At 58.1% G+C, this 11,933-nt stretch overlaps 1 protein-coding gene across 1 annotated transcript in view; it reads left to right on the top strand.

The window, feature by feature from the left end:
• The first annotated feature begins 751 nt into the window (after window positions 1–751).
• Window positions 752–11,933, top strand: part of FAM222A (family with sequence similarity 222 member A) — a 59,542-nt gene continuing 48,360 nt past the window's right edge. The window contains exon 1 of the mRNA XM_040250915.1: window positions 752–796. The gene's annotated coding sequence lies outside the window, so the exon portion shown is untranslated. The remainder of the gene's footprint in view (window positions 797–11,933) is intronic.

Below are 11,933 nucleotides of genomic sequence, written 5' to 3'. Positions count from 1 at the left end.
TCAAGAGCTCGAACGCCCAGTGCACCATTCTCCGGGCCGTCCCCACATCCGCCCAGCGCCACCTGGACTGGTTATTTCTCGGCGCCGAGGCCCCCGGGGCTGCACCCGAGACTCCACCGCCCGCTGCAGCCGCCGCGGCTGCTGCTGCTCTCCGGCTTCCCCTCCCCCAACACCCGGGGCTCCGAGCAGGAGGAGGAGGGGCCGGTGCGTTCTCGCCACCGCTCTTTGCAACCTGCGGGGGCCGGTGCATGCCCGGCGAGAAGCCGGGCCGCTGCAGGTGCGTGCAGCCTCGGAGGAGACAACCCCCCCACCTTCGGGCAAACCAGAGAGCTGCAAGCCACGGGCAGGCGGTCGAGCGAGAGGAAGCAACAAAGACAAGCTGCAGCTGGGGCCGGCTAGAGGGGCCGCGGCCGCCGGGCTCCTGGCGCGGGCGGAGAGGGCGCCCCGGGGAGCTGCAGCCCTGAGCAGGACCCCGAGGGGAGGCGCAGCGCCGCCCGCCGGACGCGGTGAGCACAGGCCCGGGCGAGGATGAGCTGCCTGAGCTTCCGAGAGGCCCGGTTGCCGGGCGGGCACGACCCTCGCTGAGCCGAAAGAACCCCCACCCCGGACTTCGGACGGCGCTGGCCGGATCCTGGATCGACCTCACCGACAGCGTCCCTTCCCACCTGGAGAGAGGCATCGGCCCCCAAGGGGGGCTTCCTCAGGCAGCCTCTGCTACCTCTGCATGGCTGCAACCCAGCGAGCGGAGAGTCGTCCCCGCTGAGACCTGGTGCCCTTCGACGGCCTGGCTGATTCGGTGAGTTCCACGGGGCGGGCTTCTAGGGTGAAGCTGGGGACACTCTCGTGTGTCGGGGCAGCCGGACTGGAAATAAAGAGGCCCTGGGCTGTGGGGGATCCTGAAGCATCCTTGTCTGCCCCTTCCCCTCCCCCGGCCCCCTCCGCACACAACTTGTCTAGACCGGCCTGCCTGCCAGAGTGGACATCGGGGGCCGATTGTGAGGACTCCGGCAGGGCTCTGGGTGGGGCTTTTGCCGAAGAGGAAAGGTCACCCCATCCCGAAAGCCAACAAAGGTAGCAGCTCAGTCGTCTGAAAATTCCCCAGGAACTCCCGCGTCTTGGAGGGGTTAGGGCCGGCACTGGACATCTTGGGCTTCTCCCAAGTAGCCTCTGGAATCTTTCTTCAAGGGCCATCAGCCCAGAAGGGGACATGGAGTCCCGACCATGCCTGTGGACGTGTTGGCGATTGTGCCCTCTGAGGCTAGACTGTAGCAGGGTTCACCTGGCCGCCTGAATTCCTACAAAGAACTCGCGGGGACGATCGGTTCCCCAATGGGGTCGCGTGTGACGTCACTGCCAGACCTCTGACGTCACTGGGGTTGCCGTGGCAACGCGACTTGTCTTGACCCAAGGCCGGAGGGGGCAGGGTTGTGGTAACTTGGGGCGAGGCTGGATGCCTTTGCGTCTTGGAGGGGATGAAAACAGACTTCCCCCAACCGCAACTGCAGTCCTCTGACCTAAATCCCCAGCACCCTGATGGGGTGGGGGAGGGAGGCAGTGCCAGCTGTCTGTCTCTATTAATGCCCCCCCCCCTCCGCCAAAGACAGGTGTTTAGCTTTGCCGGTATACCCTGGCAGTGCCCTGGGGCACAGGACTCCCAAGCTGAGCAACTTTCTGCTTTCAAAAGGGATGCTTCAAAAGAGGAAAGCTTCCTGACCCCAGGCTGAAGTTCCCAAGGTCCCCAGAGAGATGCGGGCTCCCAGCCTTAAATCAGACTGCTTTTGCCTAGAGAAACGGGTGGTCCCCCAACCCCCCCAGCCAGGGAAGGAACAGAGGAGTTGCTGCTTGCTGCCCCTCCAGTCCAGAGGTTACCCCTGCTGCTCAACCCCAAGACGACAGGACCTTGGTTGAGCCTGAACTCCTGACTGCCCCACTCTCCTGTTGGAGTTTAAGATGATTTGACAAGCACAGTGTGGTGCTCGTTAAGTTGAATGGAGGGTAAGTAAGGCCCATCGGTGCCAAGGTCTGGATAAGCGTGCCCCTGCCAGGGGCCAGCTTGGACGGGGGGTCGGGCAGCAGCCTTCTCTTCCCTGCCACACCCCAGCCCTGGCCCTATTCCTTGTGAAGGCCCAGAGCAGCATTTTGCTGCTGACTCTTTGATTCCCCTTCTAAGTTCCCTTCCAGCAATTGCTGCTGGTGTCAGATGTGGGTGAAACTGCTGTGATCACATTTCTAGGAAAAGGTTAGAGAACTGTGTCATTGCTTCAGGGGCGTTGAGTGGGGTGACAGCAGAGGGAGAGTGTGTGAGGTCATTATGAGAAGCCAGGCCCCCGTCTCTACGCATCGAGCGCCCCCCCACCCCCAACTGTGTTCTCCTACCAGGCTCTCTAGCTAGATTAACAAGTCGATAAATATCAGTGGATCTGCTTGGCCGGGGCGGGGGCGGGGGGGTGGTGGTGCGGCACTTGGCAGGGAGATATTTTCAGCTGAAACGGTGTCGTTAAACACACAGGCTTCCAAGGACAGAGCAACGGCAGATGGGGGTAGAAGTGGGAGAGGTGTGCAGAAGGGCTGTTTGTGCCGCCTCTCGAAGCTTCCCAGTTTAGAAACAAACTCAGAGTGTGCGCCAGAGACCCACAAACACCAGCAGTTGGAGGTCTTCCGTGGAGTATTTACGCTTCCACAGCCAAGGCGGAGGGAGCGGCTGTCAGAATTGGGCAATTCCTTCTGTTCCCTTCCCTGGGCTTGGCAACACCACCAGGCGACAAGCAGGAGGGAATGCCAGCTTACCCGGCGTCTCTCCCTGTGCCAGGCATCTTACGGGATCTCAGTGACTCCTTACAGTAGCTCATGTGCTGTGCCATTTTACAGATGAGGAAACTGAAGCCCAAACAGAGGTGCTCAGCCAGGCAGCCACAGAGGTTTGGCTGTGAACTGCCTTGACTCCTGAGTCCCCAGGTCTTCCCACCCCACCCCACCCCACCGCCGCTGGCCCCCCGCCCCCTCACCGTCCATACGTAGAGGGAAGCACCGTCACTTGTTAGCCAAGGTCCCCCTACGAGTCAGGGGCCATCGCTATGGAGGGAGTCTGGCCTCACCTCTGTGTCTTCCCACACTGAAACCCGGGGACCCCCTTGGCTGGCCCGCAGCTGGTGGTGAAGACAGTATGCTGGTGCAGCAGTGACAGCTTTGGCTCCCCGCTCAGCCTTCGAGTCAGGAAGGCCCCTACACAGGGGTGCCATGTGACTCTCAGGGCGGAGAACGGGGCAGGCAGGGGAGTGGCAGAGTGTTCTGGGCCTCGGGAGTGGGCCACGTAGCAGGCCTGAGTGCTGGGGTATGCTGGATGAGGGGACGAGGTGGCCCTGGGGGTAGGGGTGGGGGGTTGTCCTGGAGACTTAACTGATAGGAGAGATTTAAGCAGGGGAGAGAGTCCAGTGTGGGCTCCTCTGACTCGGACAGTGACCCTGGACATCCCTTCCAGTCCCGTGCAGGGAGGGGCAGAAACCTCTGAGCAGTCTCCTCTCTCAAGGTTAGCTTCCTACCTCCCCCCCCCCCCCCCCCCCCCAGCCCCGCAGTAATCCCTATCACAGGCCTTAATTCCGTATAAGCTCACCCACCTCCTATCCCTTCTGAGCCTCACAGTTGTGGGCCAGGGCTGGACTAGTCTGGGTTTCCCAACACCCAGGGCCTCATGATTGAGAGCCCGCTTGTTGGCTGTGTGACCTTGGTCAGTAGCTTTGCGTCTCTGAGCCTCAGTCTCCTCGTCAGTAAGGAGGATAGCATCTGTGTTAAAGGATTCACTGAGGGCTGAGGACAGGCGATGGCGTATCACAAGCCTTCCATAAATACACATGCTCATGGCCAGTGGTAGCCTTATCCGCAGAACCCGGGCCTTGAATGGCTCTTCCGGTCCCTTTTGGAGCCAAAGATCAAAGACCCGAGGGCAGGTCAGGGACCCTCATCGTTCTAGCTGCCTGTGCTGGGTCTCCCACTCGCCTTCCCAGGGCACCCCACGTGGTGAGCACACGTGGCTCGCATCTGAGTCCCAGGGGGGCCTGGGGCTTGACCAGGGGGTCCCCTGCCCCAGTCTCCCTTCTGCCCTCTCCTTCCTCCAGCCCCTCGCCAACCGGGAGGAAGCGAGCAGAGCAGCTCATATTCATGAACCGTAATTCAATCAGGCGGAGATTCCTCTGGGCTCGGGGCGGGGGTGAGAACCGGGAGGCGCGCACAAAAGGGCCGCTTTATTACCTCCCGCGGGCCGGGAATTGCTGCTCTCCCCCAGCAGCGGCCGGAGCCGCCTTTATTGTGTTAACCCATTTGCGTGTCAAGAGCTATTGTGCGCTTTCTCTCCCGGTGCGGGGCGGGCTGTGCGCCGGCCGGTCACCTCCGTGGGCGCCGCCCACCGCCCTGATTGGTTGCTAAGTGATTTGCATCCAAGGTAATCACTTTTATCTCAGAAGGATGTCGACTATAATTATAAGCTACTGACATCTTTTGAAATCTGCCTAATGACTATTTTAGTCTTGCACGGGCTTGGGGGTTGGGAGGGGGTTTCTGGAGGGTGGAGGGAGTGGGGTGGGGGAGAGGAGGCTGGAAGCCCGATGGATTCCTCCCACCTGGACCGTTTGGTTCTTTAGTTGAGAAATATCTGAGTGTCTACTGCGTGCCTGGAACAAAAGGCGGGTTGTGGATATTGAGGAGTTGGGGGACGCATTCCTGGGGATGGAGTTAGTACCATTTCAGAGATGGAAAAAATAGAGGCCCTGGGGACTAACCACCTGCCCAGAATTATACATCCAGTAAGTGGTCAGGACCTAAGTCTGTCTGACCCTTAAATTCATGTGCTGGCCACTGAAATGGGGTGTAGACAGACATAATAATAGTAATCATTCCTGTCTGGTACCTCCCAGGGTTTATGTCATAACCCTAAGACATGCAGGTGCTGTTACTACCCGAATTTTACCCAGGAGAAAACAGGGGCACAGAGAGGTTACATTACTGCCCAAGGTCACACAGCCAGGGAGGGCCAGAAGCAGAGGTGCAGCGTGGGAAGAATGGGCAAGCGCGGGTTCCTGCTCCCCTCTCCTGTACCCCTTTGTGGTTCCATTCAGTAAACAATGGGCATCAGCCTGGGTTGAGGGTACCCTGCCTGTCACTGTCTGAGTGGCAAAGCTCTAAGGAATCAGATGGCCCACAGCCTCCATGGGGCATAAGATGAGTCTGCAACTGACTTGAATTTTGCACAGAGCCAGAGTAGGGCTGGAGGAGGGACACTGAGCGGGTGGGAAGCTGAAGCTGGTCATGGAGGGCTTTCTGATAGAGGGGGCCTTTGCTCTGGGCCCAGAGGACTGGCTGGATCTGCCCATTGGGGACCGAATGGGGATGTCACTGGGAGGGAGTTGGAGAATGCAGGGGCATGACCAGAAGGGCAGGGAGAGCTTATAGGAAGGTGGAGGTTAAAAGGAGTTAGCTACAGGAGTGTGCAGGGCCTTGAGTGCTGAGCTAAGTACCTGGTTTGTCCAGAGGAGCAGCCAGAAGCCAGTGAAGGTGCCTGGTGGGGAGGGGTGCAGTGTGATCTGGGCGCCCTTAGGCCAGTCTGCCAGACTTGTTGGGCTTCGCAGACCAAGATGAACCCTGGCTGCATTTTCATTGGCTCTGTGTCCTCAGACAAGTCACCTTACCTCTCTGGGCCTCACTTGCCTCATCAAGGGCGTAATAGCAATTTTTTCACCGGCTTGTGGGTGGGATGAGGTTGAGTGTGTGGAAAGCTTGGGGGAAGCTCAGACTGAGCCTTGCAGAGCTAGGTGGGCCCAGGCCCCAGGCAGTTCTCCTGGCCCCACAACAAACCAGCATCCCGGCTACAGCAGCTGTTTGGGGCCCTGGGAGCCCCCATCATTGTGCCGAGGGCACTGGGGACAAAGGCCCCAGGGGTCGGGGATGAGGCCGGGGCTGACTGTGAACAGGCTCCTGCGGATGGGGACTTAATGACTCAGGATTTAATGACCTAGAGTCTGTGGGGCGGGGCCTCCCTTGGAGGAGGAGGGGGGAGGTCCAGCCACCAGCTGTCAGCTCCAGGATTCGCTGCCAAGGCAGGGGCAGCCGCCCCACAGTCCAGTCCTGAGCTTGGCACGGGGAGAAGCCAAGGTGGCAGGGCCTGCTGGCCTGCAGTCCCCAGGCCTGAACTGGCGGCTCGGCTTTCCGCGTCAGCTCCCACATGACCTCAGTCTCCTCATCTGGCAGGTGGGCCAGAGGTCCACCTTGGAGGGCAGCTGTGCGGCTTGGCAGGAACCGACAGCAAGTAGGCAGTAAACAGGAACTGCTATTTTGGCTTTTTATTCATCCGTTCATTCAGGGAGATTCACTGCCCTGTGCTAGGCTCCCTGCCAGGAGCTGGGGATGCACAGATGAACAAGCCTAGTTGCCTTGAAAGGTGGTGAGGTCTCAGACACACACCATCCCAGTATGGTGGGTGGATCGCCATAATACAGGAATTCACAGGGTGCAGGCACCGTGCCAGGAGCAACAACAGAGAACAAGGCAGCTAGAGCCCCTGGCCTCTGGGGCCCTCAGCCTTCCAAAGCCCACTAGGAAATGAGAGCTGGAAATGACTACTTCCAGCTGGAGTAGCCAGGGAGGCTCCCTGGAGGAGGAGGCACTCTCTGTTGCTAGCTTCAGGGACTTCTGTCTAAACACTTCACTGTTTTCGGGGATCATAGGACCCTGCTAGCCATCTGTTTGCCAGACAGAGCTTTCCGCTTTGGCATTTTAATCCTCTCGTGGTTCCGGGAAGGGTGTTTTGGTCCCGGGTGTGTAGGTGAATGCACTGAGGCTCAGCAAGGTGAAGCAACAGTCTAGGACCACGTGGCAGGTCAACAGACTCCGCTTCGTTATCCACACAAGCTTCGTTATTTGTATTAAGTCTATTTTTTGGGGGGACTGCTCTGGATCTTCCTTGCTATGTGTGGGCTTTCTCTAGTTGCGGCAAGCAGGGACTGCTCTTCGTTGTGGCGTGCAGGCTTTTCACTGCGGTCGTTTCTCTTGCTGTGGAGCATGGGCTCTACAGCGTGCAGGATTCAGTAGTTGCGTCTTCTGGGCTGAGTTGCCTTGTGGCATGTGAAATCTTCCCGGACCAGGGATCGAACCTGTGTCCCCTGCATAGACAGGCGGATTCTCATCCACTGGACCACAAGGAAGTCAGGTCAGCACAAGCTTTTACTTGTCCTCTGCCTGTGAGGGCCCTGGGCTGAGTGGGACTGTCACGAGAAGGATCTTTGGGCAGAAACTGAGGAAACCCAGTTCCGGGCCAGCTGTTGCTTTTATGAGCTCATGACCTTGAGCAAGTGACCTTCCAGCCCGGCCTCAGCTGTGTCCTCTGTAAAATGTCAAGGATGGCAGATCCGTGGCAGGTCTGGCTTGCCTTGGACTGCTGTGCCCTTGGCAGACATCGCCAATCAATTGCTGCCCTCTTTCCCCCCACTGAGTTCTTCCCCTGACCTTGGGTTCTTGCCAAGGCTCAGGGCAGGCTGCACCAGTCAATCAGCAGGGGCCTATGAGCTGAATGAAGCCTGCTTGCCTGCCTGGCCTCCGTGAGCTTGAGGGGTCCCTTCCACCCGTCTCTGCAGGGTTTAAAGGACCAGGGTATCAGAACAAGGGATTTCTGGGGAGTCCCAAGGATGTGGGTGGCTCTGCAACCATGAGGACCGTGGAGGTGTGAGTCTGTCTCTACAGCTCCCAGAGAGACCCGCGTCCCTGTCTGCACATCCCAGCACACGCTGAGCGTAGAGTGTTCGAGCAGATTCAGGATGCTTTCAGTCTGGATAATAATAATGGCATTTATTGAGCTCTTCCTGAGAGTCAGGTCCTTCCTGGGCATCCTCTCATTCATCATTCCTCAGAAGCACCCACAGCGTGCCTCTCAGCACTCTTAGGAAGAAATCTTAACCCATTTTAGACATGCGGAAACCGAGACGAGGAGCCAATAAGCAGAGTAGGGTTACGCACCTGCTGAATGGCTGAGCTGGCATCATCCTGGTCCAGGTCTGGAAGTCCACAGCCCGGTACAGACCAGGCAGCCTTCCTGGAGGAGGTGTCGTGAAAGGCCAGAGCCTTAAAGGTCAGTGGACTTCTGACTGGCAGAGCTGGGCCTTCTGGGCAAGGGAAGGGGTCTTTTCGGGTGGAGAGAATAGCATGAGAAGCAGCTCAGAGGCTACCGGCAGGAGTGTTTAGGTTGTGGGACTAGGGTATGGCTGGAGGTGGCTGGAATGTCAGTGGGGAGGGGGCCATGGTGACCTTGGCATTGAGACTTGGCCCTCCCATAGTCGAGAATGATGGCAACTCTTTGAGCAGAGGAAATGACCCAGTCCTAAGTGTATTTATTTAGCACCTCACAGCTGGTGCTTGGGGCTACCTCTGGTCAGCTGAAAACTTTAGCTGAGAACCTTGCCTGGCACATAGTAGGGAGGCATCCAAGAAATGTGTGCTGAATGAATCAATGAATGAAAATGCTTGCTGGATGGAAACACTCCTAGCTAACTTCCCAGCTGCAAGGGGGAGAGAGGCCGAGTCCCCCTCTCCAGGAAAAGCTAAACATCAGGCCTAGGGGCAGGAACCGGGGGAGTGAGCCAGGCAGGTACCTGGGGTAGGGGCTTCCCGCCCTCCCCGACCCTGATCCCTGTCCCCAGAGCCCTCTTAGACCTTCCCGCCTGGCTGTCCACTCTCTTCACCGCCAGGCGGTCCGCTCTCTTCACCGCCAGGCATGGCAGGCAGCCTGGACCCAGCGCTTATGGGGGGATAAAAGATGAAGGTTCGTGACCATTTTTTAACTCAATAAAGGGAGAGACAAGCTGCAGGCTGCAGGCCGGAGATATAATTAGTTCGCAGCAGTGGCGCTTTCTTGATTTAGCTTCTAAGAGAACAAGACAAGGATGTTATACCCAATTAGCAGTAACATCCAGTCGGAGCCTCAATAGGTGAGATAACAAGCTATTTTTATGACTTTTCTTTTCCAGCTTGAAGGGGGTGGGGAGGGGGTGGAAAGAGGGTATCGGGGCCTTACTTCTTTTCATCAGGGAACAATTATGAGTGAATGCAGGATTTCCCCAAGCCAAATGATGCATTTGTTAACCCAAATAAGCAGGCATGCCGGTGCGGCAGCTGGGACAGCAGGCTGGCATTCGGAGGCCGGGACTGGTGGGAGGGGTGCAGGCCCCTCACCCCCACTTTAGAAGCCCTTGGCAGAGGCTTCACATGCAGTGAGCCCCTAGGTGTGTCAAGGGGGAGCCCAGGCCCTGGAGATGTTCTGAGTGGCTGCCTTGATTTTCCTGCCTGCTTCAAAGAGGCGCAAGGAGGCGGCACCAGGTCCCCTGGGGGTGAGGATGGAGCCAGGTCTGGCCCTTGGCAGCTCTTCCTGGCACCACTCGAGACCCTCTCTGCCAACTGGGCCAGAGGTCCTGGCTCCTCAGCCTTGAACCTGGCGTTGCACTCCGCCCGCTAGACCTCCATTACGGCTCGCACTGCCCGACCACCCTCCCACCTGTCCTGGGTCCCAGCCCCAGTGTCTGGCAGGGTCTTGAGGGATAATTACCTTCGCTGTCTCCATCCTCATTACCCCCGCAGCCGGGGCACCCAGCACTGGCCAAATCTCTGCTGGGCAGGGAGGCCCTGCCAAGCCCCACCCTGGCTTCCTGGCCACACTCCGGCTCCTGGCGAGGGCTGGGGGATGCCCAGAGAGGGAGCTGGCATGGCCGTCTCAACAGCCCGTCAGCTTGGGCCCCAAGCCCAGAGCAGGTTCCTGGGCCTCTGCGCTGTCTTGCAGGATGCAGCCCCACCCTGCCCCAAGTCGCATCTCCCTGTCGTGTGGAGCCCCGCGCTTGTGGCTCACACGACTGACAAATCCAGCCATGCAAAGTGGGAGTTTAATTGCAAACAGTTTTTATGGATCATGGGCCCATCTGTGCCACCATATGCAAAAGGAGAGAAAAAAAAATTCCCCGTAAAAAAAAAAAAAAGTGTTTCTCCCTGTCCCATCCCCCAAACAGACTCCCAAAGAAACAGTCGCCAGGATTTTTCTGGCTGGAGGCAGGCATGGAGCTGGGACCCACCGTGGGGGCTTCCTTCACTGTGGGCCTGGCAAAGTTGGGGGTGGGGTGGGGCAGGGGTGAGCTGACCCCTGGGGCCTGACTGCTAAGAGGAGGCTGCAGTGTGGGGGGTCCTCAGTAAACTGCCAGAAGTTCCTGAACCCGTCAGGTTTTCTCTGGGCGCTGGGCCTTTGCATGTGCCATGGAGCTGTCCAAGTATCTACTGTTCTTTTTCCAGCCACCCCGAGGATGCTACTTGCCGAGCAGGACTTAGCACAGAGTGGGCCAGGCGGAGTGTCGATATAAACGTGGGCCTGAGTGGGGTTCACGGATGAGGCACCTCCTCTTCCTTTTCTTGCCCAGGAGATACAGCCGCAGGAATTCATTTCCCCCAGGTCGCCCAGGCCTCACAGACTTCCCCTCTTCCCAGTGATCCTGGTTTCCTGGCCTCTTGCCCTGGTACCCAGCCTGGCTGGGCAGATGAGGCCTCTCCAGGGGATCAGCAGACCTCAGGAAGGGCTGAGTGGGCTTGGTCGTCTGAGGGCATTCGCCTCTGGGGCAGCCTGCCAGTGTCCTGTCACTGCACCACCTCTTCCCAACTGGGGGACGTCAGATTGTTGTTTCTTCCTCTCTGTGCCTCAGTTTTTCCGTCTGTAAAATGGGGGTAAGAAATGGATGCGATACTGCGTATGAAAAGCCTCTATATATCTGTCATATCTCTTGACTCAGGGAGGGTCTTTGTTCACTGATGTATTCCCAAGTTCCTAAGCAGGACACTCGACATTTAGCCAGTGAGTGAATGAGTCAGTGAATAAATGAACGCATGTGTGAGCAAGACATTTGGAAGACTCTCTGGGGGAGGGAATGAAACCTAGGCTCCCGGCCTGCCAGAAACTTAGGGTTTTTACACTCTTTTTATTGGCGTCTAGAAACCGCTCTGCAAACTATGGGGGTGATGAGCTCCATTCTACTGATGGGGAAAACTGAGGCTCAGAGAGAGCCAGGGACTCTCCCAAGGTCATGCAGCTGAAAAGAGGCCTGAGGGGGTACCAGAACCTCATCTGGCCATGGCTCTGACTCTCACATTGTGGGTGAGGACGGTTAAGTCCAGGGTGGGCAAGGAGTTCAGCCAAGGTCCCACAGCAAACAGCAGGCAGTGTTTGTGGGGTCCTTCCTAGTCCCTTGTAAGCTGAGGCAGCTCAGCCTCAGAGCTAGGGGAGCTCTCGTGCTCCTCCCTCCTCCCCTGCCCGCCCCCATCCCCCCGGTTCTGCCCCAGGATCCCTGTGCGTGTGGGTTTCCCCATCACCTTCATAAACTGGCAGCTCCAGGCCTCATGCTAGGGCACTGATGCCCAAGGCCCCATGCTTGGTGCAGCCCTCCTGCAACAGGTGGTGGGGAAAGTGGGACCTCCTGGGCAAGCATGGACCAGCCAGGCCCCTGGCAGGAGCCCAGGCCAGACACCAGGCAGCCCAGTCCCCGCCCAGCAGTGATCACCAGCTCCCGTTGTAATCATTAAAACTATTAGAAGGAAACGTTCGCTTGAAGCAAATGTCAGGCGCCGAGTTGTGCTTTGTAAACGCTCACAATTAATGCCAATCAGGCCCGGAAAAAAGCCGGCCCGGAATCCTGTCTGTTTCGTCTCATTTGTCAGCTGGTGCCGCTCCGTGTTGCACATTTTCATACAATTGCTATAAACATAAAAGGGAAACTCCACAGTATTCCCGGCGCCCGGATGGTGCGCGCCGGCTTAATTACTCGGGACTCTGCTGTTCACTTGGCTGCCCCACGCCAGTGGGGGAGGAGGGGGAACTTCGTGCGGTAGGGTGAGGGCTCCTGGGGGTCAGCCAGGGAGATGGGTCG

Source organism: Oryx dammah, unplaced genomic scaffold (assembly GCF_014754425.2).
Source record: "Oryx dammah isolate SB20612 unplaced genomic scaffold, SCBI_Odam_1.1 HiC_scaffold_12, whole genome shotgun sequence".
Classification (NCBI taxonomy): domain Eukaryota; kingdom Metazoa; phylum Chordata; class Mammalia; order Artiodactyla; family Bovidae; genus Oryx; species Oryx dammah.
The sequence above is the reverse complement of the archived record's forward strand: the minus strand, read 5'-3'. Positions and strand labels throughout refer to the sequence as shown.